The sequence below is a fragment of the Cervus canadensis genome, chromosome 8, assembly GCF_019320065.1.
Source record: "Cervus canadensis isolate Bull #8, Minnesota chromosome 8, ASM1932006v1, whole genome shotgun sequence".
Lineage (NCBI taxonomy): Eukaryota > Metazoa > Chordata > Mammalia > Artiodactyla > Cervidae > Cervus > Cervus canadensis.
The window spans coordinates 3515910-3543685 of record NC_057393.1 but is presented as its reverse complement, the minus strand read 5'-3'; positions in this window follow the sequence as shown (position 1 = coordinate 3543685).

Here is a 27776-nt window from a genome sequence, read left to right as displayed (position 1 = left end):
AGAAAGTCTTTACAGAAGGATTAAGCATGGAATTCCCTGGAAAATCTAATTCCCATCTGGTGATTAAAATGACTGCCTATGAAAATGTGTCCACAACCTCTCAGAAGCCCTATAAATGCTTGCATATTTTATCCCATCCATCAGGCTAGTGAAAGTCGCTCAGTTGTGTCCGAGTCTTTGCGACCCCATGGACTACACAGTCCATGGAATTCTCCAGGTCAGAATACTGAAGTGGGTAGCCTTTCCCTTCTCCAGCGGATCTTCCCAACCCAGGAATCCTACCAGGATCTCCGGCATTGCAGGCGGATTCTTTACCAACTGAGCCATCGGGGAAGCCTCATAGCTTCCCTCAAGCTAGGTCAAGTCTCAGTTATGAGGACGCAAGAGCACTGGTCTGGTGGGGTTCTTTGCAGTGCCAACAAGGATCATTCCACAAGCCCCCAGAGTCCCTGATGCAGCCCCCACCGTGGAACAGGTGTGCCCGGAAGCCCTCTCTCACCCACTGGCTGAGCCTGGTCACACCTGCTCCCGAGAGCTGACAGCTGCTTCCAGACAGGTGAGCCCAAGTCCAAGCGGGTCGGGCGTGGTCTGGCTCCAAGACGTCCTCTCCCTCAGGGCCCTCAGCTCATGTGCTCTTCTGGGGCTTCCGAGAGAATGCCTTACTACCGTGCTCCAGAGCAGGGAAAAAATACAAGAAATTGTAGTTTGTTTTCTCTAATTGTTCACCTTTGTTTTAAAACACACATAATATATTGGGGCAACAGCACAGGTATGTAATTGATAAATAGAATAGATAGGCTTGGGCTGGGGGTCCATGCTTAGAATTTTGCAGTAGGAATTCTTGATCAAAAAGATCAGAGACCATGTATCCCAGATTTGGGGGTGGACCTATGCATCAAAACAGATGGCTGATTTAACCCACCCAGGGCTTTTGTATTTTCATGAAGACACTTGTAAAGCCAAAGGGTCTCTATCTAGAGGTGTCTGTAGTAGACAGTAAAAGTTCCAAGGGCAGAGACCGGGGCTGGGAAGGACGACTACCCCGTGTGAAGGCCAGGACTCCCCCAGGGGTGCCTGCTGGCACTGATGCTCTTTCTCGTTGGTTCCTGCCTTCTTCTACAACCAGAGACTTTTTTAAAAAATCAAAGTAAAAGGCCAGGAGTCCTCTCGCCATGCAGCCTGCCCTGACGCCAGCTTCTGGAAAGGAGGGTGAGCTAACAAAGGCACTGCAGCAGAGTTGGTGTTTCCGCCTCCCTCACAGGTTAGGGATTTCTCCACAAGGACTGAAGCTGAGCTTCAGACTCCGCTCTCCTGTGCTGACCGGCCCTGAGGGTGCTTGCGCCATCAACGTCACAGCCACTTACTGAGGCCCTACTGTGTGCAGAGCATCCCACGTAATCTTGACACATAACGAAAGTAAGACGCAAACCCTGCCCTCAAACTTGTTTATGATCCAGTGGCAGACGAAGAAATACATTCAGCTTATGAACAGAAATGAAAGGTGGCCAGACAGGCGCTGGAGGATGGGAGGAAAGCTGGGTGTGGAGAAAGTAGTCCTCGAGCGGCACAGTGGAATGCCAGGGTCACCAAACTCACGCCAGAAAATTCACTTACTCAACAAATCCAGTTATTTTTTTCCCAATAAACCCATTTTGTCTCATTATTAGAAAATGCATGCAAACTAGTCTATTTGGATTAAAGTTGGGAAATTTAGGTACCAAAAACTGATAAAAATTGAGTTACCTGAAAATAATAACTTAGAAGATGCTTACTAGTGAAAAGAACTTTTTCCACAGTATTAAAATGTGCTAACCCTTTTTATCACAAACCAAATGACTTTCTGAGGTGGCAGAACTAAATGATCTGAAAATCAAACATGTATGGCATGTCCAAAACTTCTTTTGTTCTTAGCATGTGTGAACATTTCACAAATAATGTTATTTCACGGTTCCAAAGAGAAAGTGTGAGATTCTGGAAGGAAATTAACTGTGAGCATGAAAGGGTTCAGGCCTGTGCTGTTGTCTGAGACGCCTCCACCAGCTACAAAAATATTGGTTCCTTAAACCAAAATATGTGTAAGAGAAGAAAATCAACACAATGAAAGCACAGTGCTATGTGGGAAAATGGAGCTAGTAGGGGAAAAGAGAAACACTGTCCACACTGCAAATTAAAAGGAAAAATGCCTCAAGAAGTATTAATAGACGACTATTCACAATGATTCCAGTTGTAAACAATGGGGTCTCAGCTGGTGTGAGTGGGTGTAGGGCCATCAAAGTTGCTTTGGGGCAGTTTAAAAGCCAGGTACCAATGATTCTTACCTAAAGGGGCTTCCTGATACCCTCAGGGCAACTCTGCTCATCTACTTCTCTGGAATGAGATAAACCTTGGGGTGTATCCCATGAAGGCAAGGTTGGTTTTAACATTTGAAGATCAGTATGGTTCACCACACCAACAAATTAAAAAGGAAAAAGCATGAGATCATCTCAAAACTCAGAAAAAAACATTTGACAAGGTCCAATATCCATTACTGATAAAAGCTCTCATCAAAGCAGGAATAGAACCTTCTAAACCTAAAAAAGATCATCTCAGAAAAACCAAGAGTCAACATCATCGTCAGCGATGAGAGGCTGAATTCTTTCCCCCGTGATCAGTATTGAGAGATGTACACCCAGACTTCCATTCGATACTGTACTAGAGGTTCTGCCCAGGGCAGTAAGGCAAAGGAAGAATAAATAAGTAAAAGGCATCCGTGTTGAAAGGAAACAGGCAAAACTCTATCTGCAGATTATTTGAGCACCTAGGTAGAAAATCTGGAACATACCAAACATTCCTATAATTAATATGTGAGTTTAGGACAGTTGTACAACCAAAACTGGAAAATCAATTATATTTCAACATAGTAGTAATAATTTAAAGTAGTAAGAATTTAAAATAAAAATAAAAGCATCATTTACAATAGCACAAAAATATATGAAATATGTAGGGATAAATCTGACAAAAGATTGCAAGACCTGTACACTGAAAGCTATAAAATACTGGCTGAGAGAAATTAAGACCCAAATAAATGTAGAAATGTAATCTGTTCATGGGTCAGAAGACTCCATATTGTTAAGATATCAGCTGTCACCAAAATGAACTATAAATTTAACACAAACTCAATCAGAATTCCCACAAGTTTTTGGTGGGAATGAATGAGATAATGCTAAAATTTATATGGAAATGCAAAAGACCTAAAATAGCCAAAACAACTCTGAAAAATAACAAGATTAGAAGACTAACTGATTCCAAGTGTTATTTTAAAGCTGCAGAAGTCAAGCTGGTGTAGTATTGTAACAAGTAGATTGATGTCACCGAGTCCAGAAACAGATCTACACATATGTGGACAATTAATTTGCTACAAAGGTGAAAAGACAGCTCAATGGAGGAAGGATAGCCATATGCACCTCAAACAAAGAAGAACTCAAAATGGAGGAAAAGTCTAAATGAAAAAAACAAAGCCATAAAAATTCTGGAATAAAACTCAGGAGGAAACTTGGGGCATGTTGAGTTAGAAAAAGATTGAGGTTTCATTCCAGACCACTACAATAAAGCAAATGTTGTAATAAAAAAAAGAAAAAGATTTCTTAGAGACTATACGGAAAGTATGATCCATAGAAAGAATGCAAAGAACTGACTCATTGGAAAAGACCCTGATGTTTGGAAAGATTGAAGGCAGGAGAAGAAGGGGGCAGCAGAGGATGAGATGGGCGGATGGCGTCACCGACTTCAATGGACATGAGACTGAGCAAGCCCTAGGAGATAGTGGAGGACAGAGGGGACATGGGGTCACAAAGGGTCAGACGCGACTCAGCAACTGGACAACAGCATAAAAAGAAACTGACGGTATAATCATCACTTTACTGTAGACCTGAACTAACGCGGTATTGTAACTCAACTGCATTTCAGTTTAAAAAAAGAAACTGATCAAACACACATAATGAACCTTAAAAGCTTCAACTCTGCTGAAACAGCGTACATCAACACATATATATGGAGTCTAGAAAGACGGTATTGATAAACTTTTATGAAGGGCAGCGATGGAAACACAGACACAGTGAACAGACTTATGCAGACAGTGGGAGAAGGAGAGGATGAGATGGATTGAGACAGTGGCACAGAAACATACATATTACCACAAGTAAAATAGATAGCCGGCGGGAATTACCGAGAGCTGAAATCCAGTGCTCTGTGACAAGATAGAGGGCGGGATGGGGCAGGAGGGAGGAGGGAGGCTCAAAAGGAGGGGACACCTGTATGCCTACAGTGTATTCATGTAGATATACGGCTGAAGCCAACACAATATTGTAAAGCAATTATTCTCCAATTAAAAATAAATAAATTTATATTTTAAAAAATCTCAGCTGAATTTTAAAAAAAAAAAACCTCTACTCTGTTAAAGGCACTCTCAAGTCAATGAAAGGACAAGCTATAGACTGAGAAAAAATATTTACAAAGCATATATCTGACAAAGAGCCTTATCAGTTATACACAAAGTACTCTAAAAATTCAGCAGTAAGGAAAACACAACTCAGTTTCTAAAATGAGACAAAATATTTGAAAAGACACTCCGTCAAAGATATACTTTTAACAAATAAGCACATGAAAAACTGCTTTACACAATTAGTCATTGGAAAAATGAAAATTAAAACCACAATAATTCACTATTACAAGCATATTAGCATATTTAAATTTTCAAAGACTGACCACAGCAAGGCTAGATGCTGGAACTATCCTTCAGCGCTGGTAGAAATGGAAAATGTTACAAGCACTCTGGAAAAGTCTGGCAGCTTCAAAATTACACCTCCCATCTGACTTAGCCATTCCGCTGCTAATTATTTGCCCAAAGAAAGCATCTCAACTCTTACTCTTAAAACGTGCTCAGTCATGTCTGACTCTTTGTAACCCCATGGACTGTAGCCCACCAGACTCTTCTGTCCATGGGATTCTCCAGGAAAGAATACTGGAGTGGGTTGCCATACCCTCCTCCAGGGAATCTTCCTGACCCATCGATTGAACCCAGGTCTCCTGCACTGCAGGCAGATTCTTTACCATCTGAGTCACCAGGGAAGTCCTATGTCCATATAAAACTTGTACATAAATGTTCACAGAAGTTTATTTATAATAGCTACAAACTTAGAACAATCCAAATTTCCATCCTCAGGTTAGTAAATGAATTGTGGCATGTTTATTGGATGAAATACTATACAGCAACAAAGAATGAATATAACATGTTTTAAAAGAAAAGGAACTATTGATATACATGTAAAATGGATGGATCTCAAAATTATAATGATGGATAGAAGAGGTCAAAGAAGTAAAGAGTGCACATAGTGTGATCCCATGTGTGTAAAATTCTAGCAAACGTGAAGTGACACACAGTGACAGACAGCAGATCAGAGCTTACCTGGGGATGCACGTATGTAGGGGGAGGCGTTTTTGGGCTGATACTTTGGAGTATGTCAAGGCTGTATACTGTCACCCTGCTTGCTGAACTTATATGCAGAATACATCACGCAAAATGCTGGACTAGATGAAACAAGCTAAATCCAGATTGCTGGGAGAAATATCAATAACCTCAGATATGCAGATGACACCACCCTTACAGCAGAAAGCAAAGAACGACTAAAGAGCCTCTTGATGAAAGTGAAAGAGGAGAGTGAAAAAGTTGGCTTAAAACTCAACATTCAGTAAACTAACATCATGGCATCCAGTCCCATTACTTCATGGCAAATAGACGGGGAAACAATGGAAACAGTGAGAGGTTTTATTTTGGGGGGCTCCACAATCACTGCAGATGGTGACTGCGGCCAGAAAATTAAAAGATGCTTGCTCCTTGGAAGAAAAGCTATGACCAACCTAGAAAGCATATTAAAAAACAGAGACATTACCTTGCCAACAAAGGTCTGTCTAGTCAAGGCTATGGTTTTTCCAGTAGTCATGTATGGATGTGAGAGTTGGACTTATAAAGAAACCTGAGTGCCAAAGAATTGATGCTTTTGAACTGTGGTGTTGGAAAAGACTCTTGAGGGTCCCTTGGACTGCAAGGAGATCCACAGTCCATCCTAACGGAGATCAGTCCTGGGTGTTCATTGGAAAGACTGATGCTGAAGCTGAAACTCCAATACTTTGGTCACCTGATTCGAAGAACCGACTCATTGGAAAAGACCCTGATGCTGGGAAAGAATGAAGGCAGGAGGAGAAGGAGACGACACAGGATGAGATGGTTAGATGGCATCACTGACCTGATGGACAGAGTCCATCAAGAGTTTGAGTTTGGGTAAACTCAAGTTTGAGTCTGAGTCAGAGTTTGAGTAAACTCTTGCAGTTGGTTATGGACAGGGAGGCCTGGTGTGCTGCAATCCGTGCAGTCACAAAGAGTCAAACATGTCTGAGCGACTGAACTGAACTGAACTGAACTTTGGAGCACAACATATATATTCATTACCTTGGTCATGGTGATGATTCACAGGCACATAAATGTTAAAGATGATCAGATTTTATATTTGAAATGTGTACCATTTATTGTATGCCAATCACACATCAATTAAAAATATAAACCACTTCGGATAGTGAGCATCAGAGGATAGTAGGCTCCCAACAAGTGTTGGTTACCACTACAATTATTATTTTTTCACCAGATGCTTTTTCACCAGGTGAATTGCTTGGTTTGATGACTTTCTATTTATTTGACTAAAAAAGAATACTTTGAAAAAGGAGAAAATGAATCCACTGGAGTTTAAAAGTATTTCCTCCAGACGTCCCAACTTCTGTCTTTTCACTTTGTCTTCCTGCCACAGATGTGCTTAGACACACAATCTTACCCAGGGTGCTTCCTGACTTTCAAGTCAAATTTTTAAAAGGAAGAATTTTATTTTAAATCTTTAGTCTTGTCTACTTTGACCAGTCTTACTAAAGTATGATTTGTATGGAAGAAATTCCACCCATCCTAATCTTATAGGTGGATGAGTTTTGGCAATTGCACACCATCATTTTATCCACATATTTCAACCCAAAATGTTCTCTTGTGTTTTTTTGCAGTCATACTCTCCCAGTCCCTGCTCCTGACACAACTTGCTTTCTGATCATATCTTCCCTAGAATTTCATGTAAATGATTTCATATTAGTGTTTGTGGAATATATAGTCTTTCTTTGTACCTGATTTCTTTCCCTCAGCACAGGCTGTTGAGGTGCATACACACTTTTGGGGAGTGTCAGCGATAATGTCCTTTTTGTTGCCATGCTGTATCTATGGAGGGGGCACACCAGAACTTTGTGGATCCACTCACCTCTTGAAGAACATTTGGTCCTGCATAGTGCATGTGTATTTCCTATTATGAATGATGTTGCCATGAACATCCATGGATAAGTTATTTGCATGCACATGTGTTTTCAATTTATTTCCTAAGAGTGGGATTTCTGGGTTGTATGTTTAATTGAATAAGACCTTGCTGAACTTTTTTCCAAAGTGGCTGCACCAGTTGTAATCTCCACCAGCCATAGTTAGATCATCAGTGTTTTAAATTTTAGCCATATGAGTAGGTGGGCAGTGTTTCTGTCCTGTCCCTTGTCAGAAGGTATTCATGATTAAAGTGTCTCAACCTATATCAGCTTTCTTTCCTAAGATCAAGATTTTAGTCCTAAAATGCCCTTCATCCAATAATTAAACTAGCTGAGGCTTCCAAAGCAGTGGTGATTACAACATGAGAGCATGCCTCCTCACGCACTCGTCATATTTTTAATGAAAGAATTGGAATATAAATTGAGCTTTTGTAATAAACCATAATGACTTGAGTGTTTTTAGCTAGGAAGGCAAATAAGGAATTAATCATTAAATGAAAAGTATAATATTTCAGGCATTTTATCCTACAGGCTTTTGCTCCAGTAATATCAAAATAAGGACAATGGAGAAAAAAAAAGATGCTCAGATTAAAATTACATGAATATTTCTGTAATGGTGGATGCGATACATTTTATTAAACTCAAATCCATAGCTGAGTCCAAACTGGGTGCAGACGAGGAGATGCTGGAATTGGGTCACAGGGCAGCGTGGAGTTGGGTCACAGGGCAGCGTGGAAACGCAGCACCTCCAGAGGCATCACTGCATGGGAACCAGGCTTCCCAGGCCTTTGCCCATGTGTGTTGGTGGTGCAGGGGCCAGACAACACAATCCTTTATATATAAATACATGCACACATACATGCACACCAGCACTCAGGAGTGAGTAATTGGATTTGGATTAGAATAGATATGAGTATTAATTCGGTACTTAACTTCATTATATAGGTGCTCTATCAAATAAGAAAATGTTATCAAACAGTATCATTAAAAGCCCATTGCAGGCACACTCCTTGCCCCAAGGCACCTCGGCGGACAGAAGTCGTCAGTGGTCTTTTCTGCCACAGCCCCGCTGAAATGAGGACGGTGGCCGTGCCAGGCGCCCCCTCCCCGCCCCCGGCCCCGCAGGCGGGCAGCCGCCATGCCATCAGCAGAGCAGCCAGCACGGTCCAGGTCTGACTCCAGACCAGGCTGATTCCCAGAGGTCTTCCTATCTCCCTCTCTGGACCGTCAACTTCGGCTAATCTACTTTCTGCCGATCCAGTTAAAAGGATTTCCCTTGTATTTGTTGTCCATATCCTTTCATGTTCTTGACTCATAGAGAATTTCCCAAAATGACTGGCATAATCCAGCACAGGGATTTAGAGGCATAATCTCAATCTAAACTCACTTCCATGTTCATCTTTCCTAGAAAATATCTTAGAATCCTTCATTTTAGTAACTCTGTCTGGAGATGCTCACTGACAAGAAAGAAATGGTGTGGTCATTTTTATTTCTCCGAAAGATGGCAGAAATATTCTACCACAAGTTCTGAATGCACAATATAAACTTCTTGCCATTATAACTCAAAAACTAAGGATTCTTCATATTTTTCCTAGAAATGCAAGCTTTTATCTGAAGCCACATATAAACAATATGCTTTTCTTGTCTATTTTATACATGGTAAGAATTAGATAGTCCTACCTAGCCGTTGCTTTGGGGGTATTGTTTCAAGAATAGTGGACTTTATTTTCCAGAATTTGAAAAAGTATGCCAGAGTTCTTGCTGTTTGAAGTGTTAAGGCAAACGGAGAAGGGGTAAATTCTCTCTAATTCCCAGTGTTTCTTCATTTTACATAGTCAACCAAAAATATTAATCGCAGGGCCTTTAGCGTCAGTGAGCACTATGCGTTTGGCTGTGTATTTTACAAGACATCCGGAAATACCTGTGAATGAATGTCATTCCTTCAAAAGACTCCCTGAGCAGAATCAACATATAGGCATTGTTGGCAGAAATGGGGACATAACCAGGATCTGGCCTTTTTCCAAAGAGACCCCCTATTAATATATACCTGTGCACATTTTTATCAAGAGGAACTAATAAGACGATAGCAGGGAAGCAAAGTTAGCTATTAGATAGCAATCCTGCTGCCAAGAGCCATAATCTGACACAGACTGAGCTGGGCGTAGCAGTCCATTAATGGTTCACGGCTCACACAATAATGACCTACTAACCTGACGTGGTGTTGCTCTCACATTTTGCTGTCCCCTGGGATGCTACTGTCACCGTGTTATCTATTGCCTGCTTCCCTATCAAAGAAAAAAGCAGAGCTGAAATGTATGGACGCGTCCGGCTCCGTAGTTCATTGCACACCAACCCTGGCAAGTGAAGGAACAATAGATTTATAAGTTTATCCTACATTAAGCCAAACGCGCCTGACTGCACTGTAAATTACTAAATAATAAACCAGGTGGTGTAAGATCCTGACTTGGACAGAATATAAAAATCTATCAACCTGTAAAATACAATAACCATAAATGTGCTATGTCGCTGATGGCTCAGGTAAACCATCTACCACCAGGATCCAGGGTGTCGGCGAGAAAACGGCAACAAAGGCCTGCGACACGGGAAACTTGGCTCCGTGTTCTTTTGTGCTCCCTGTCTGCAGAGGAAGGATCGCTGAGTTAAAACACTTGAGCGTTTGTTTTGTTTGTTGAATTTCTTTGTCTGGAATTGACCACTGCCCTTGAAGAGGAGTGGTCCCCACGCAGTTCTAGGCTGGAGTCTTCCAAGATGACTCGAGGCTGCATCAGGGTCGCTCCGTGGCCGAACTTCACATTCAAATGATCCTGAGACATGCTGGCTGGAAAGCAGAAATCGCAGAAAGACAGCCTTCAGATGACAGATACTTTACTCCTGAGAAAAATATCCTAAAACTGGGTTAACTCAGTAAACCCTCGTCCTAAATTCCACACCTCACCGGTTGTCACAGAAATAAAATGAAGATTAAGCCAACTGGGCTGGTGCTTCCTTCCCAGCCCCCTGTGAGAGGGATTCCATTTGAATGAATTGGAGGGGAAAAAAAAATTAATTTCATTTCAGTGAAAGATTCCAAAATGATCCCATAAATTGTGATTCCAAAACATACAAAGCTAATTAATTCCTTTTTAGGAGATTTTCAATGAGCAAGCCAGGTTAAGTTTATATGATTTACAAACAGTGTTTATATTCATGGAGGTGCAACTAATTGCTACACGGTTTGACATCATTACAGGAAAATGCTGGGGGATGCAGACAGTTTAATTAGGGGTGGTTTCAAGTTCACTACATGATTACCATCACAGAGCTCTTCTAATATGCTTATACAGTACAGTGGTGCTGAAAAGTGATTACATTTCGCCTGCTGCCTGCTGAAATTTTGAATGAAAAATGATAATCCCGTATAAAGGGCTGTGTTCTCGCAGTTCACCTTCCTTTCTGGATCACACTCACCTGCTTGTTCTTGGGCCCATCTCTTCGTGTTTCTCAGGTCAGCAACGTGGCGGCTGCATGCAGGTATTTATTGTATCCTACAAGCTCCTCAGAGTGCCTCCAAAGGACGCTGGAAACCATAGGAGCCGATTTTTACCATCTCCGTGTTTCAGGCACAATCCCGGTGATGTTTGTAAATCACTTAGTTCCAAAGGACAACTCACTCTCCATTTCCATCAATAAAACTGGCCAACTGTTTTGCTGGTTTTAATTTTTAACATTTCACTCTTAAGTTTCCGTCTTCTGCCATCCATTTAAGCTGCTCACAACAGCGGTGTCACTCCGCAGCCCTGGAAGCTTGGAGGAGCCTGGGACTCGGGGTCTGAGACCCCAGAACATTCGTGCTCTAATGAATCCTGTCACCAACACAGAAGGACCAGCAACTTGTGCTTCAAACATCAAGAACCACACTTACTTCTAACAAATATAGAAGAACCAAACACATGGAAGACTCTAGAATCCACAGGAATGTTCCCCCCCCAAAATCCGTAAGCCTCTCCTGCCCTAAAGACACTTACAATTTAGTTCTGGCATCTTTCCCTTTGGGGCTGAAAGGAAGATAAATTCAAACAACGCTGCGAAATGATTGAAAACAAAAATCTGATGACTCCAAGCTTTTTATCGTGCACACATTTCTACATTTCGACTGAAGCCCTCGCAAAACATTTTATATTTAACTGTTATCTATTTTGGATTCTGGCAATTCAGTTTGAAAGATGAATATATGAAATAAGATTCCCCAAAGCAAATGGTTTTACAGCGTAATTAACACCTCAAGGGGGTACCCTGGGTTTTCTCAGGAATTTCGAAACACAGACATCAGAGAAAAAAATTTTCAGCAAACCTCACCTTATTGGTGTCTGGGTTAATGAAAGAGACTACCACAGCTGACCACCCCTGGACACATCCACGCTTCAGAGCTGGAGGATGGACAGAGTATGGAAAACGAGCCGTGACCACACGGTCTCAACGTCTGGGTCCAACGGGAGACAGGACGCCTGGGACAGCAAGCCCTGGGGGGGAGCCTGCTCCTCAGGGACTGACTCCCTCTTCAGGGAATAAATTCACCTTTCTCAGGCACAGTGGCTAACTGATCTCTTCAAAATCAAATAACCAATTTCTAATTAACTTTAACTTGGGCATGGCACCAAACATTCCATATCTCTGTTAATAAGCAAACTGAAACATTCCAGACTTAAAACTCTGAAGTCGCCACTTGTGATTAAAGCACTAAGAATTCATTTCAAAACCCGTGCCTCTTGTCTCCGCAGACCATGGAGCAACATCTTCTGACCCAACTCTCTGCTCTTGGGCATCACTCAACAGACGTTCCTCTGAAAGCTCCATTTCCCTCTCCTCTTTGCTCCTGGCTGAAGCTCCCTCTTCCTGATGCACGGGGCTTTTCCTGCATTGCTCCATCCCCTAACCCTAACCACCCCTAACTCTGACCCCTAACCCTAACCTGGTCAGGTCTCTGAAAATGATACCTGAAAAAACACACCTGGACAACACAGGTGAGCTTGCAAACAGGCCTGTCAGCTCCATCGCGAGGATCCCAGGAAGAGCTGCAGCTGTAGGCCCCGTGCTTAAAGGCGGACTCAGCCCTGACCACTGCCCAGGGCACAGTGCAGACCATCCCTGGGGCAGTCCTCAGCCTCAAGCTTCAGCTTTGACTGTGAGCAAATGCCAGGCCTGGGAGATGAGCGATGCCGGGTGCTCAGGGCACAGACCACACAAGCGGCCCCAGAGCCCTGGCGCCAGGTCCACATCCTCCAGGTGCCTGTCGCCCAAGGACTCCTTCTCCCGCCGCTGCTTCTGATTCCCGTGTTTTTTCAAACCCACCAAGCCCCTCACACTGCAGACACGTAATACCCCGACATTTCATTAATTACCTCCACGGACACCAATATACCAAACACCGTACCTCGGCTTCCCTGGTGGCTCAGATGGTAAAGAATCCACCTGCAATGCAGGAGACCTGGGTTTGATCCCTGTGGGTTGGGAAGTTTCCCTGGAGAAGGGATTGGCAACCCGCTCCAGTATTCTTGCCTGAAGAATTCCATGGGCAGAGGAGCCTGGCCAGCTATAGTCCATGGGGCTGCAAAGGGTTGGACATGACTGAGCGATTAACGCTTTCACCTTTCACACTAGCTGAGCAAAGCTGAGTCACAAGAGACCGAGTAGAAAGCTCACGAAAGTCCATGAGGACACACAGGAAGCAAGATTATTATAAATAAAACAACTGCCGCAGTTTCCTAACAATGAAAAATCTCATCTCTTATAAAGTGGAGTCCAGGCCACCGTCTGACTCTCAGAGCATTCACACACCACAAGTTAGAAAACCCTGACATTCGTGGGGGACATGCCCCCAAATCTTCACAAATCTACCCACCGCCCCTGCCAGGGACATAATTCCATCAGGCTTGCTTGAAGTCAGTGCCCAGCCAGACATGGAGGCCCCTCCAACTTCCGCTGACACTCAGCCCTTGTAGTGAGTGGTGTCTACACTGGAGAAGCCCTCTCGATATCTCCTGGGTCACCTCTTCGCACCCCAGTAAATCCCCCGAAGATCTCCTCCCTGTGTTGGGCCTGGGGCACCATGCCCACATTTCACTCCCAACTTTGTCCAGAATTCCATTTCTTGACTGTGATTCCCCCCTTTTTCCATTTTCTTTTCATTTCCAGCATTAACAAATGGCTTTTGAGGGTGAGAGGGGTGGGGGTGGCGGGGGTGGGGTAGAAAATACTTTGTCATGAGAAAAAAATGAGTGTGTCATTTTCAAGAATAGGTGAGTCCACGAAGACGGGAGAATTGCAAAAATACATTGTAAAGCTGCTGCTTTATCCAGGCTCATCCATCCCATAGTTACTGCATAGCAAATCCATTTCATGGCAGACAAAGCCCAAATGTAAGGCTCAGCAAGATTACAAGTGCCTCTGTGTCGGGAACCTTCCGGGTCACCCACAGATAGCCAAAGTACAAGGTTGAGTCCCAGATTCCGGTGGTCTGCTCAATCAGGCCCCAAAGCTAGTCCCGTGGGTCACTAAACCCACACGTTTGGTCGGCTTAACAGGACAAAAAGGGTTCCAAGTTCACCATATCCTTCTAGTTGGCATACGACCCTGGTCCATTAACATCATGTTCCGCAGACCCCAGCTCAGATTCCTAGACACTATGAAGAATATTAGTTAGGAAGCTCTTGACTGCAAGTAACAGAAAACTCCAACTGAACTGCCGGTGACAATGGGAAACTTCATTTCACAACAAGACCTCCTGAAATGGCCTGGGAGTGAGTGAAGTGAAAGTCACTAAGTCATGTCTGACACTTTCCAACCCCATGGACTGTAGCTTGCCAGGCTCCTCTGTCCATGGGATTGCCTGGGCAAGCGCACTGATTAATTCATCAACAGAACCAAGGATCAGCCTGTCTTTCAGCCTGGCTCCTTCCCTGGCCTGTTCAGTTTCAGGCACCAGAAGCAGGCAGCCTGACACCCAGCAGGAAAAGAAGGTCAAGTCCCTCAAGTCTCTTTGCTAGTAAATCAAACCTTTGACAGGAGCCCATCAGATTCTGATTGGCCAGAATTACATCACCTGCCCTCCTCTACACCAATCACTGGCCAGGAGAGTGGAACCATCATGATTGGCTTAGACCACATCACTGCATTCATAAACTAAAATTGAGGAAATCAACTGAGTGGGTCCCAAATCCCATGTTTTTAAACTGAAATTTGAGCTCAAATGTAGATACAAATATTCCCATCTATATATACGTGTGTTAAGCTGTGATGTAAGATGGATTTCTTATTGCGACTGACAATCCAAATAGTTTAAGAAGCATTGGCTTAATCAGTTAAGTGAAAGTGTTAGTCAGGTCTGACTCTTTGTGACCCCATGGACTATACCCTGCCAGGCCCCTCTGCCCATGGGATTCTCCAGGCAAGACTGCTGGAGTTGGTGGCCATGCCCTCCTCCAGGGGATCTTCCTGACCCAGAGATCAAACCTGCGTCTCTTTTTTTTTTTTTCCAGTGGGTTTTGTCATACATTGATATGAATCAGCCATGGATTTACATGTATTCCCAATCCCGATCCCCCCTCCCACCTCCCTCTCCACCCGATTCCTCTGGGTCTTCCCAGTGCACCAGGCCGGAGCACTTGTCTCATGCATCCCACCTGGGCTGGTGATCTGTTTCACCATAGATAGTATACATGCTGTTCTTTTGAAATATCCCACCCTCACATTCTCCCACAAAGTTCAAAAGTCTGTTCTGTATTTCTGTGTCTCTTTTTCTGTTTTGCATATAGGGTTATCGTTATCACCTTTCTAAATTCCATATATATGTGTTAGTATGCTGTAATGTTCTTTATCTTTCTGGCTTACTTCACTCTGTATAATGGGCTCCAGTTTCATCCATCTTATTAGGACTGATTCAAATGAATTCTTTTTAACGGCTGAGTAATATTCCATGGTGTATATGTACCACAGCTTCCTTATCCATTCATCTGCTGATGGGCATCTAGGTTGCTTCCATGTCCTGGCTATTATAAACAGTGCAGTGCTAAGGGGAAGGTTCATAGCATTACAGGCTTACATCAAGAAACAAGAAAAAAACCAAATAAATAACCTAACTCTACACCTAAAGCAATTAGAGAAGGAAGAAATGAAGAACCCCAGAGTTAGCAGAAGGAAAGAAATCTTAAAAATCAGGGCAGAAATAAATGCAAAAGAAACTAAAGAGACCATAGCAAAAATCAACAAAGCTAAAAAGCTGGTTTTTTGAAAAAATAAACAAAATTGACAAACCATTAGCAAGACTCATTAAGAAACAAAGAGAGAAAAACCAAATTAACAAAATTAGAAATGAAAATGGAGAGATCACAACAGACAACACTGAAATACAAAGGATCATAAGAGACTACTACCAGCAGCTCTATGCCAATAAAATGGACAACTTGGATGAAATGGACAAATTCTTAGAAAAGTATAACTTTCCAAAACTGAACCAGGAAGAAATAGAAGATCTTAACAGACCATCACAAGCAAGGAAATTGAAACTGTAATCAAAAATCTTCCAGCAAACAAAAGCCCAGGACCAGATGGCTTCACAGCTGAATTCTACCAAAATTTTAGAGAAGAGCTAACACCTATCTTACTCAAACTCTTCCAGAAAATTGCAGAAGAAGGTAAACTTCCAAACTCATTCTATGAGGCCACCATCACCCTAATTCCAAAACCAGACAAAGATGCCACAAAAAAAGAAAACTACAGGCCAATATCACTGATGAACATAGATGCAAAATCCTTAACAAAATTCTAGCAAACAGAATCCAACAACATATTAAAAAAATCATACACCATGACCAAGTGGGCTTTATCCCAGGAATGCAAGGATTCTTTAATATCCGCAAATCAATCAATGTAATACACCACATTAACAAATTGAAAGATAAAAACCATATGATTATCTCAATAGATGCAGAGAAAGCCTTTGACAAAATTCAACACTCATTTATGATTAAAACTCTCCAGAAAGCAGGAATAGAAGGAACATACCTCAACATAATAAAAGCTATATATGACAAACCCACAGCAAGCATCACCCTCAATGGTGAAAAATTGAAGGCATTTCCCCTGAAATCAGGAACAAGACAAGGGTGCCCACTCTCACCACTACTATTCAACATAGTGTTGGAAGTTCTGGCCACAGCAATCAGAGCAGAAAAAGGAGTAAAAGGAATCCAGATAGGAAAAGAAGAAGTAAAACTCTCACTGTTTGCAGATGACATGATCCTCTATATAGAAAACCCTAAAGACTCTACCAGAAAATTACTAGAGCTAATCAATGAATATAGTAAAGTTGCAGGATATAAAATTAACACACAGAAATCCCTTGCATTCCTATATACTAACAATGAAAAAACAGAAAGAGAAATTAAGGAAACAATACCATTCACCATTGCAACAAAAAGAATAAAATACTTAGGAGTATATCTACCTAAAGAAACAAAGGACCTATACATAGAAAACTATAAAACACTGATGAAAGAAATCAAAGAGGACACAAACAGATGGAGAAACATACCGTGTTCATGGATTGGAAGAATCAATATTGTCAAAATGGCTATTCTACCCAAAGCAGTCTATAGATTCAATGCAATCCCTATCAAGCTACAAACCTGCGTCTCTTATGTGTCCTGCACTGGCAGGCAGATTATGAAGCACTTGCCACAGGAAAGATGACAGGAAAAGTATGACAGGAAAGACCTGGACAAGATGGAGTTGGATAAGGAAGAAAAAGCTGGGGAACTGTGGTTGGCAGCGACTCCAAGCACTGAGTGAAGAGGAGTGGCTTGCAGGCGGAGGGAGACAACAGCCATGTGTACAGAGAACCATGTGTACAGAGAACCGCGTGTGCAGAGAACCATGTGTACAGAGAACTGTGTGTGCAGAGAACCACGTGTGCAGAGAACCACACATACAGAGAACCGTGTGTGCAGAGAACCACGTGTGCAGAGAACCGTGTGTACAGAGAACCGTGTGTGCAGATAACCACGTGTGCAGAGAAACACGTGTGCAGAGAACCGTGTGTGCAGAGAACCACGTGTGCAGAGAACCGTGTGTACAGAGAACCACGTGTGCAGAGAACCACGTGTACAGAGAACCACGTGTGCAGAGAACCACGTGTACAGAGAACCGTGTGTGCAGAGAAACACATGTGCAGAGAACCGTGTGTACAGATAACCGTGTGTACAGAGAACCACGTGTACAGAGAACTGTGTGTGCAGAGAACCATGTGTACAGAGAACCATGCGTACAGAGAACCGTGTGTGCAGAGAAACACATGTGCAGAGAACCGTGTGTACAGAGAACCACGTGTGCAGAGAACTGTGTGTACAGATAACCGTGTGTACAGAGAACCACGTGTACAGAGAACCGTGTGTGCAGAGAACCATGTGTACAGAGAACCATGCGTACAGAGAACCGTGTGTGCAGAGAAACACGTGTGCAGAGAACCACGTGTACAGAGAACCACGTGTGCAGAGAACTGTGTGTACAGATAACCGTGTGTACAGAGAACCACATGTACAGAGAACCGTGTGTGCAGAGAACCACATGTACAGAGAACTGTGTGTGCAGAGAACTGTGTGTACAGAGAACCACATATACAGAGAACCGTGTGTGCAGAGAACCACGCGTACAGAGAACCGTGTGTGCAGAGAAACACGTGTGCAGAGAACCGTGTATACAGAGAACCACGTGTGCAGAGAACTGTGTATACAGAGAACCACGTGTACAGAGAACCATGCGTACAGAGAACCGTGTGTGCAGAGAATCGTGTGTACAGAGAACTGTGTGTGCAGAGAACTGTGTGTACAGAGAACCACGTGTACAGAGAACCACATGTGCAGAGAACTGTGTGTACAGATAACCATGTGTACAGAGAACCACGTGTACAGAGAACCGTGTGTGCAGAGAACTGTGTGTACAGAGAACCACATATACAGAGAACCGTGTGTACAGAGAACCATGTGTACAGAGAACCACGTGTACAAAGAACCGTGTGTGCAGAGAACTGTGTGTACAGAGAACCATGCGTGCAGAGAACCGTGTGTGCAGAAAGGCAAACGGGTTCAGAGCCAGGGGAACAGGCACCAGAGCCCCCGGGTGCCTGCAGGTCCCATGTCATGTGACATGGACACATTTCCACCAATAATGACTGGCAGATACGGCAGAATGTGGATTACAGGCCAAGAAAGGCACAGACGGGGAAGGCGGGTCAAGAGGGAAGTTTATCCCTACGGCTGGTTCACGTTGATGCATGGCAGAAACCAACACAATATTGTAAAGCAATTATCCCCCAATTAAAAATAAATCCACTTTAAAAAAAGAAAGGCACAGATGATTTAATTTAAAAGCTAGAGGCAGAATCTACAAGAAGCTTTAACATCTGATGAGCAAATGAGCAGATCCGCCCCAACGGCAGAGGGTTTTGACTGACCTCCCATGATGGGCTGCAGCATACTGCTGCAGCCAGCAGGCTGCTTTGAACATAGCGTGACCAGGGGGACGGACACGTGAGGGCTGTCATCACCAAGACACCTTCTGCCTACAACCGCCGTCTTCTTAACCTGACGTCAGGAAATTCATATTTAGTGAAGAAGGAAATGACTTTGGGTCTGTATCATTCAAATCCTTAAGGATTATTGGCTAATTAGGAGCATAGTAATGTAAATTTGCCTTGTGTCAGGTCTTCAGGAACAGTAAAATAACATAATTAAGCAGTGAACAAAGCAGATCATTTAAGCCGCTCTTCGCTGCAAATGTATATGGTGGTGAAACGTATGCATTGGCCTGGAAACTAGAAAAACACAATCCACATTGCAAGGGGCCAGGGATTGTTTCTAATGAGATGTGTGGAGCTATGTAAATTTGATTTAAATATAACCGCTATTTCTTTTATGAAAGCTTTCATAGAAAAATTCCATTAGATAATTATATAATTCATTTAAAGGAAACAAGAGTTGTTCTTTTTGAAAAAAGAAACTGAATTGGATTTAAATAAGCAAAGTAAAAAACCAAATGAAAACTCTCTAGAACTGGAAACCCTAATAAAATTAGAAAATAAAATTTTAAATGGCATTTCCTAACTTTGACTTCTTTCTGGACCTGTGGTTACATGTGCAAAATTACACATAAAAATGGAAAGCTTCAGCTGAAACCATTGACTCTAAATGGCCCAGTTAATCCTGATTCTGAGAACAGAATCCCACGATTTGAGGCGGCGGATGCTCTTACTGCTTATTGCTGAAAAAAGTGTTACCTTTGTGCTCAAACACCTGTGTGAAGGCAATTGTGAAAACCCCAGTGAATTCTGAAAGGCTTGGAAGAGGTTCAAAGTCAACTCGAAAACTTTCTATTCCATTCCGCTCATCTGCAGGATGGGAAATAATGTCTGGTTTGGCCCACCTGACTATGGGTAACAACCTGCTGGTTTCAGCAGCAGGGGTCCTGGGTGAGAAGTGGATCTAAATTAACCTCCCTGATCTAATGATCTAATGAAGTGACGCGCCTTCTGCCACCACCGCTCCTGCAGCTCCCATGGATGGTTCCAAAAATCCAGGTCAATTTTTCATTTCCACTCGTGCTGTGGATGTGAGAGAAGGGCAAGATGCAAAACAACAAAAGAAGAAAGGGGAGTGAAGAGGTGGAGACCAAGAATAAAGAAATCAAGGAGACAGACTTCTGAGATGATGAGACAGGCAGGCACTCAGAAAGAGAGGGAGCAGAGAACACACCTGGAAGGCGGACTTGGCCACTGAAGAAAGGAAGGGCAAGGAGGCCTAGCTGATTCAAACAGATATGTTAGATGAAATTGTTCCTGGACTTGGTCTGCAGAAGCCAGTGCACAGATCCATCAGCCAGGCAGTCAGAAGCACTCAAAACCCTGCTCCTGATAAAATACGGTCCAGCATCCCTTCAACAACACTGGCTTTGCCAGGAGGAAGGCTGTTGGTCAGCTTCAGTGCTAAAAAGAGAGAAAATAGAACATCAAGTGCATCTCAGTGTCAGCTAAGTTTCCTTCTGCTTCCAAACCCAGGTGAGCTCCAGAAAGCGGCTACTCCAAAGCCAGCATCCGTGCAGCTGCAGAACACCCCATGCTCCCAGTCTGATTTATCACCACTGCTTTCTATTATAATTCAAGTACCTCCAGGGCCCTTTCCAAGACTAATACATGATTACAAAGTGCAGCATTGTACCTCGTACCTTCTCTTCCCCCAAATCACATCCAGTGGTGATCCAGCCTTAGAAATGTGCTCTCCAAATTGGCGCCAGGGTCTAAACATGTCTACCCATGGCCCACAGTCAGCTCTCCTGGAAACGCCATTCTGCATGTATCACTTGAAATAAGTCCTTCAAAGAAGCATTAAAGAGCCTCCCCTGAGCTGGCGAGCACCTATCTGCTTCGACCATTCACTTTTTCTTGGGAGCCAACGACCATGCCTTTATTAGGCCATGCCAAAGGGCTCGTTCATAAATCTCCAAACACAAATAGTAGAGAAAGCTCTTTGGTGGTGACCCATTAACTCAATATTTTCCAGAGTAAACAGCTTATGAGCCATCATTAGAGAGTTTAATGTAAATCTTACTGCACTGACTTTAAACTCCAAAGAGGAACACACCGCATGGGTGATGTGGAATAAATCCAACGCTGTATGATTTTTAAGAATTTGGATTGACATCTGCGCTTTAGACCTTTTCTAACATAAATTTTGCCTTCAAAGATATTTACCTTCCTTTGAAAAGTGGGTCACGATATTCTCTTGCCACCGGGTGATCAGAAGAACCAAAGAAAATAGTCATTAAGTTGACAGAACGTCCCATACATCCGCGTCAGTTAAAAGGAAAAAAATAACCCAGATCTTCCTCGTGCCACTTTTCAGGATTCCTGACATCTGTCATAAAACTCGGGCCATATGTCTTTTCCTTCCATTAAGGAGACTCATCACATAACCAGTGCTAAGGTTCTGTCAAGAAGAATTATTGACTTATAAGCATATCTTCCCCCACCCTGCTAATGATTTCCACAAACACATCCACTGATCATCTTTTTTCTGTGCTTGCCAGAAATTACTGGGAGACCCAGGGGGGCATTTGGGGTCCTGTGCTTAGGGATTTGCCAGGTAATGTTAATGAGACGCACTACCGTATTTATTCCAGGATTTATTTACTTGGCGTGGAGTGTTCTGGTTGCATGAGCCTTGCTGAACTGGCGCTGGAGAGAGAAGATGGGAAGGAGGGAGGCAGAAGGGGAGAGGGAGGGGACAGGGGAGCAGCTCGAAGCCCCCTATAAAGCAGCTGCACAAGCGCCGTTCACTGCCTCTTCTACAGGGGCTGCATTCGTCTGCCCTCGTATTGTCAGGCTGACAAGAGGAGAAAAAAAATTAACCAAAAGCCAAATCAAATAAATGTGCAACTCATAAATTCTGCAGCTAAAAATTTACCCCTGAGGGATTGCAACAATGCACCGTGGAAGGCTTCCCCCTCCTGCCCTCATAAAGGGGAATGATAAGTGAAGCTTCTCTCCTCGGCACCAGGAGGCCAGGTCTAGAGGAACAGCGCCAGGCAGGCTTCCTCCTCTCCTAGTTAACGAATTTATTCTCATCGTTGGTGGGTGGGCATGGAGCTGCTCTCCTCCGACGTGTCAGCATCCCCAGGCCTGTGTTGCTAAGCAACGCGTGCATGGACCAGGCTGGCCGGCCATGGACCAGCCTCCGGGCGTCTGCTCCTGGGGCGGCTGCTCCCGCGTGGCGGGCAGTGTGGGAGCCGGAGGAGCATGAACTACTGAGGACTGCCAACCACTTGGTTTTTTGACTCCGAGTTTAGGTATGTCATTAGCAAAATGTGTTCTAATGAGCATCATTCTTTCTTCCAAGTATGCAACCAAAAAACGAAGAGAAACCTAGTTTGGGAGAAAGCCGGTCTCCTCCCTTCCAAGGATCAAATCTCCCTGAGGCCGAAAACAAGGTTTTCAAGGTGAAAAACGTTCGTCAAAACACTTAAAGCACAAGGCCCTGTCTTGCCTTTAGTGCTTTAGTTCTACCTGGACTGTATCTGGCGTGCATTAATATTTGAGAACATTAGCCAGTATAGCCGCCAAGGCCCCAGATGTAGACGACCTGCGATAAAGACTCAGCAAAATAATAGGGTTTTTCTTGTCACTCCGATTGTCCAGGAGAATTATATTCTTCTTTTGGCAAAACTCACAGACCTTCATCTGCAGAGCACCATCTTGTGGCAGGCAGTACTGATCCTTGTGCCCCAACTCCTAAAACGAGGGCAGGGTAAGGAGACCAGGAAGCCACACACAGCGCGTCCTCCACACCTTGGGTTATTTTTTAACCAGAGAGCAGCAGAGATAAAAAGCAATCATAGCAATTAAAAAATCAAAGAGGTAGGCAATTTGTTTAATATGTTTCTAGATGATTCATCCAAATTCAAACGTGATTCATAGATTAGTGAAAATGCAACATATGCATATTCACCAAACCTTCTGTCACAAAGGGAAAAAGAAAAGCCCAACGTTTTTATAACCATCAAAAATAGCCAGTCAGAAGTGCTCAGAGTTTTTTTTGTCAAATTGCCAAGAAACAGTAACATACTTTTGCTCTCAATTTTCACTTGCAGCAATATTTCATACAAGACATTTGTAAACTAATCACAAAAAGTAAAATTTTCAATGCAAGACATTTAAAGGTGTTTCTACTAACTGAATTAAAAATGGAGCCTTTGCCACTCCTTTGAGATAAAAGTACAGTGCCAGCATCATACCTCACAAGTAACTGTAACTATGAATTCAATATATCTGTTTTTCTGTTAAACTCACATAGGTAAAATTGCTTTCTATCAGCAAATGTATTTGACTTACAGAGTACTTACTTTTTAACTATGCATTTGAGTGTAGCCAACGAAATTCTCAACATACCCTAACCTTGAGTGCAGCGTTTTGTAACAGCACTTTAAAATGGCAAAGTAAAGAGTTTCTGCTGTTATAATTTAGGTTAGATTGTAGATTGTAATAAAACTAATCCTTCAGTGATGCAGGAAGGAGCCCTGGAAGGTGACAACAGCTTTTAAGAAACAGAGTATGTTTTTATGTTTTTAAAGTAAGAACAAATGAGTCACTGTCAAAAAATGTTTCTTGTGAATAATTATTTGCTATCAACACTCTGTTAAATTAGGATTTCCTCCTTCTGAACGGGCGATAAAAGAATTGATTAGCTGTCACTTTTAGGTGCTGAGTGATACCTATCTGAGTTAGAAGGACTGCTTTTTGCTGTTTTGTTTCCGTAACTGTAGGCATTTTGACTAACATTCTATTCTGAGTCTTTTTGGCTGAAATCCTGAGGCTGCATTCTAGAAAATACACACACAGGAATTGTTCTGTCCAAAAGGAGACACCCTTAGATCTGCAGTGCCCTTATTTCATATCACAGAAGAGTAGGTCAATAAATCAACTAAAGGTAAAAGTAAAATCTGTAATAACCCGTTGCCACTTCTTCCTCCTCCCACCTCGCAGCACATAAAACTTGGTGTCAAAAGGTCTCACATCACAAGAATTAATCAAAAGACTCTTAAAATACTCTACGCACCCACTTCTGATGACTAATTTGGCTTCCCTATGGCGAACACTAATTTTTTATCTCAATCAATTGGTACAATATTCTTTTCCATCAATCACAGTGGGTGCAGAACAGTAAAATTCCACTCTTTTGTGAGAATAAAGCAAAATTCAGCCAAAAAGGAAAAAAAAAAGTTTCATAGCAAGGAAAGCCTGCTATAACAATGGGAGACAAAGAGAGTGGGAAGCGGGTGGAGGAGAAAAGCAGCAGACGCTTCAGAGGACCCAGGGGAAACCTTACAAATAGCTCCACCAGAGCAGAAGGAATCTCAGAAGCATCAGAAGGCCAAATGCAGCTGAGAGAAAGAGCCAATCAGAAAGTCAACAAGGCGGCTGGACCACATGGGTCTGATGGGATGCCTGCGAACCACGACTGGCTCGACGGGGAGGACCACTGCGGTCAGGAGGAGAGAGAGTGAGCTTTTCCTTCCCAAGAAAGGACAGGGAAGTGCCAAGAATGGCTGAGAAAACACAGCCTTTGTGGAGAGGAAAAGAAAGGAATTGCAAAAGGGAACTCAGGCTCCTGGAAGAAGCCAGGAAAAGGCTGGAGCTGCCAGATGGTGGGGATGTGAGCGGTGATGAGAGAGAGCAGACAGTGAAGAGCAGAGTCCACCACGGCCCCCCCACACCCAGGGCAGAACCCGCAGGTGGGAAGCCCAGCCTCCCCCAAGCTAGCGTGGGGCCAATGCTCTGCTCAGTCAGTCGTGTCCAACTCTGCGACCCAATGGACTGCAGCCCGCCAGGCTCCTCTGTCCATGGGATTCTCCAGGCAAGAAGACTGGAGTGGGTTGCCATGCCCTCCTCCGGGGGACCTTCCCAACCCAGGATCAAACCCAGGTCTCCCACACTGCAGGCAGATTTGTCACCATCTGAGCCACCAGGGAAGCCCATATTGGCCCCATTTCTCCCCCTCCTCTTCACAGCTGCTGCTGTCCTGCCAGACCGGCTCCTGGTCCGGTCAACCTTCTGGAGGCCCTGAGTGAAGGCACAGCATCGTGGACTATCCACACACCTATATTAAACATTGTTTGTTGTTGATCTGAGATCCAGATTTTCCTGAGCATCTTGCACTTTCAAGGGCCAACTCTGGCAACCCTAGCTTTCTCACCTTAATACAGAAGGGCTTCCTTCCTTTCAGTTTCCATCAGGACCTCAGATCTCAGGCACCGGCTGAACACAGTTTCTGGGTGGCACCTGGATTCAAGGTCAGATGTCAGCTATGGTGTTCATCCACCTTAGCATATGACCCTTGATCTTGCTGAACCTCAGCTTTTAAAAAAAATTATTGGAGTGTAGTTGATTTACACTGTTGTATTAGTTTCAGGTGCACACCAAAGTGAATCAGTCATACATATATCCACTCTTTTTCAGATTCTTTTTCCATGTAGGTCTTGACAGAGGACAGAGTCGAGTTCTCTGTGCTATTCAGTAGGTCCTTATTATTTACCTACTTCATATATAACAGTGTGTGTACGTCAACCCAATCCTCCAATTTATCCCTCCCCGCTTCCCCACCCCAGTAACCAGAATTTGTTTTCTACATCTGTGACTCTATTTCTGTTTTGTAAATAAGTTCATTATTTGTACCGTCTTCTTAGAGTCTACATATAAATGATATCATGTGGTAGTTGTCTTTCTCTGTCTGACTTACTTCACAGAGTATGGCAATATTCATTGTTTATCTGAAAGGCACATTTAACTGGGTGCTTGGTATTTTAGCTGATATCTCCAGTAAAGGCAAATGTTAATTCCTCCAATCCCACTTCCAACCCAAGAGAGAAAGCCCTGGGGACAGATGAAAAATGCCTGGTGGCATGCCCTTCCCAGAGGCCAGCACTGCAGGGCATTTCATCTTTTTTTTGAAGCACTTTCTCCCATTATCTCATTGAGTCCTTCCTACAGAACTAGGGCATGGGCATCATTATCCCCACATCATGGACAAAGGAAGCTGTCATGAGTATGAAGCAACTTGGAGAAGTGAGTGACAGAGCCAGGGCACAAGCCCCCTGACGTGAGTCCAGGGCTCTCTGCTTAAAATGAGAAATTAGAAATGCTACAGGTGAACCTAGTCCCAAAACAGAAGCAGAGACACAGACGTAGAGAAGAAATATATGGACACCAAGGGGAAAAGGAGGGGTGGGAGGAAATGGGAGACTGGAGTTGGAGTATTAATCCTATATTAATCCTAAATTAATCCTATGTATAAAATAGGTAATTAATGAGATCCTACTGTACAGCTCAGGGAACGCTCCTCAGTGCTCTGTGGTGACCTAAAAGGGAAGGAAACCCAAAACAGAGGGGAGGCATGTACACGTACCGCTGATTCCCTTCGCTGTGCCGTAGAAACGAACACAATACTGTAAAGCAGCTATCCTCCAATAAAAATTTTAAAATAAAATGAGAAATTAAACCTTGACCAATCTTCAACCATTGAACGGACACTCCTGAGCCCCTTTTAAGAGCCAGAGCTGCAATTTCATTGTCATGTTTTTGAATCTAGCAGCGTGAAAATGTACCTAACAAGGTGATACCAACATCCTGAGCACAGCCTGGGGAGCACTCGCTGGAGCTGAGGGCACTCTGAGCTCACAGGCCGAGTGCGGGGCCCACACTCCTCTGAAAGCCCCAAACGCTTTGGCTAGAAGTAATTTGGGGGGAAAAAATCTTAAAATGAAATGGGTTCATTATTCTCATTTTCATGTTCCAGATCTATTAATTTAGCCTCTAAAGTAATCTTTGTCCAGGGTGCATAACTGTATCAAATACCCCTGCTATCAAAGCTTTATTTCCTTGAAAAGGCAAAGATAATATGGGCTGGGTATTCTTCTGCTACACATAATTCATTTAAGTCAGGAATGTTCTCAAATGGCTTCTTTTTTTTACCGCTCTCCAAGTTTACGGGCACCCTGATCCAAGAAGATGTAAATTACCATTGGGAGAAGGGGGCAAGGCTGCTCCCTCCCAGGACACAAACACCGAGATTTCAGTTCCCTGATACTTTTATTTTGCTGCTAATAAAATTGGGTGGTTAAACCTCCATGGTAGAGTATGAATATAACACCAGAGTTAAGCTTTAACACCAGGAAAAACTCTATTAAAATGTTGCCCCAGAGACTGTAAATTTGAATTCTGGCGCTGCTAAGTCAGGTTGGACCTGAAAACTAAGATGAGGAAGTTCCTAAGTCCTGCAGAACAGGCCACACAGAAGGATTTTTTTCCCTTAGACTGATTTCCTTGTAGAGGAGAAATATATAAAAGTAAGAAAGGCCTCAAAATTCTGAGCTGCCTTGGGAGAAGAAATAAGCTGCGGAGATGCAGGGTACCAGTCTCCAGCTGCACCTGTGCTTGGCCCGGGGTAGGTGAGCGCCACGAACAGGACAGACGGAAAAGAGACAGAAAGAGAAGGAATACGGATGGAATTTTGTGATTTGAACTAATACGTATTTCGCTGGGAGAGCTGTTTTCAGGAGAACACAATCTAGTTGAGGGAGAAACAGGCGACATTCAGCACAGCCCTGGCCTGAGGTACGGCATTCCTGGGTTTCTAGAACCAGCCCTACCCCGGACACACCAGCATCTAACCATCTGACTCCCAGTCCTTTCGCCCAACAAACGCAAGTGATAGTCCAAGGTGATTCAGAGGGTCACAACTTCAAAAAACAGACATATTTATTAAAATGCCTGGGGAATCTTAACATGCCTAAGAAAAAGT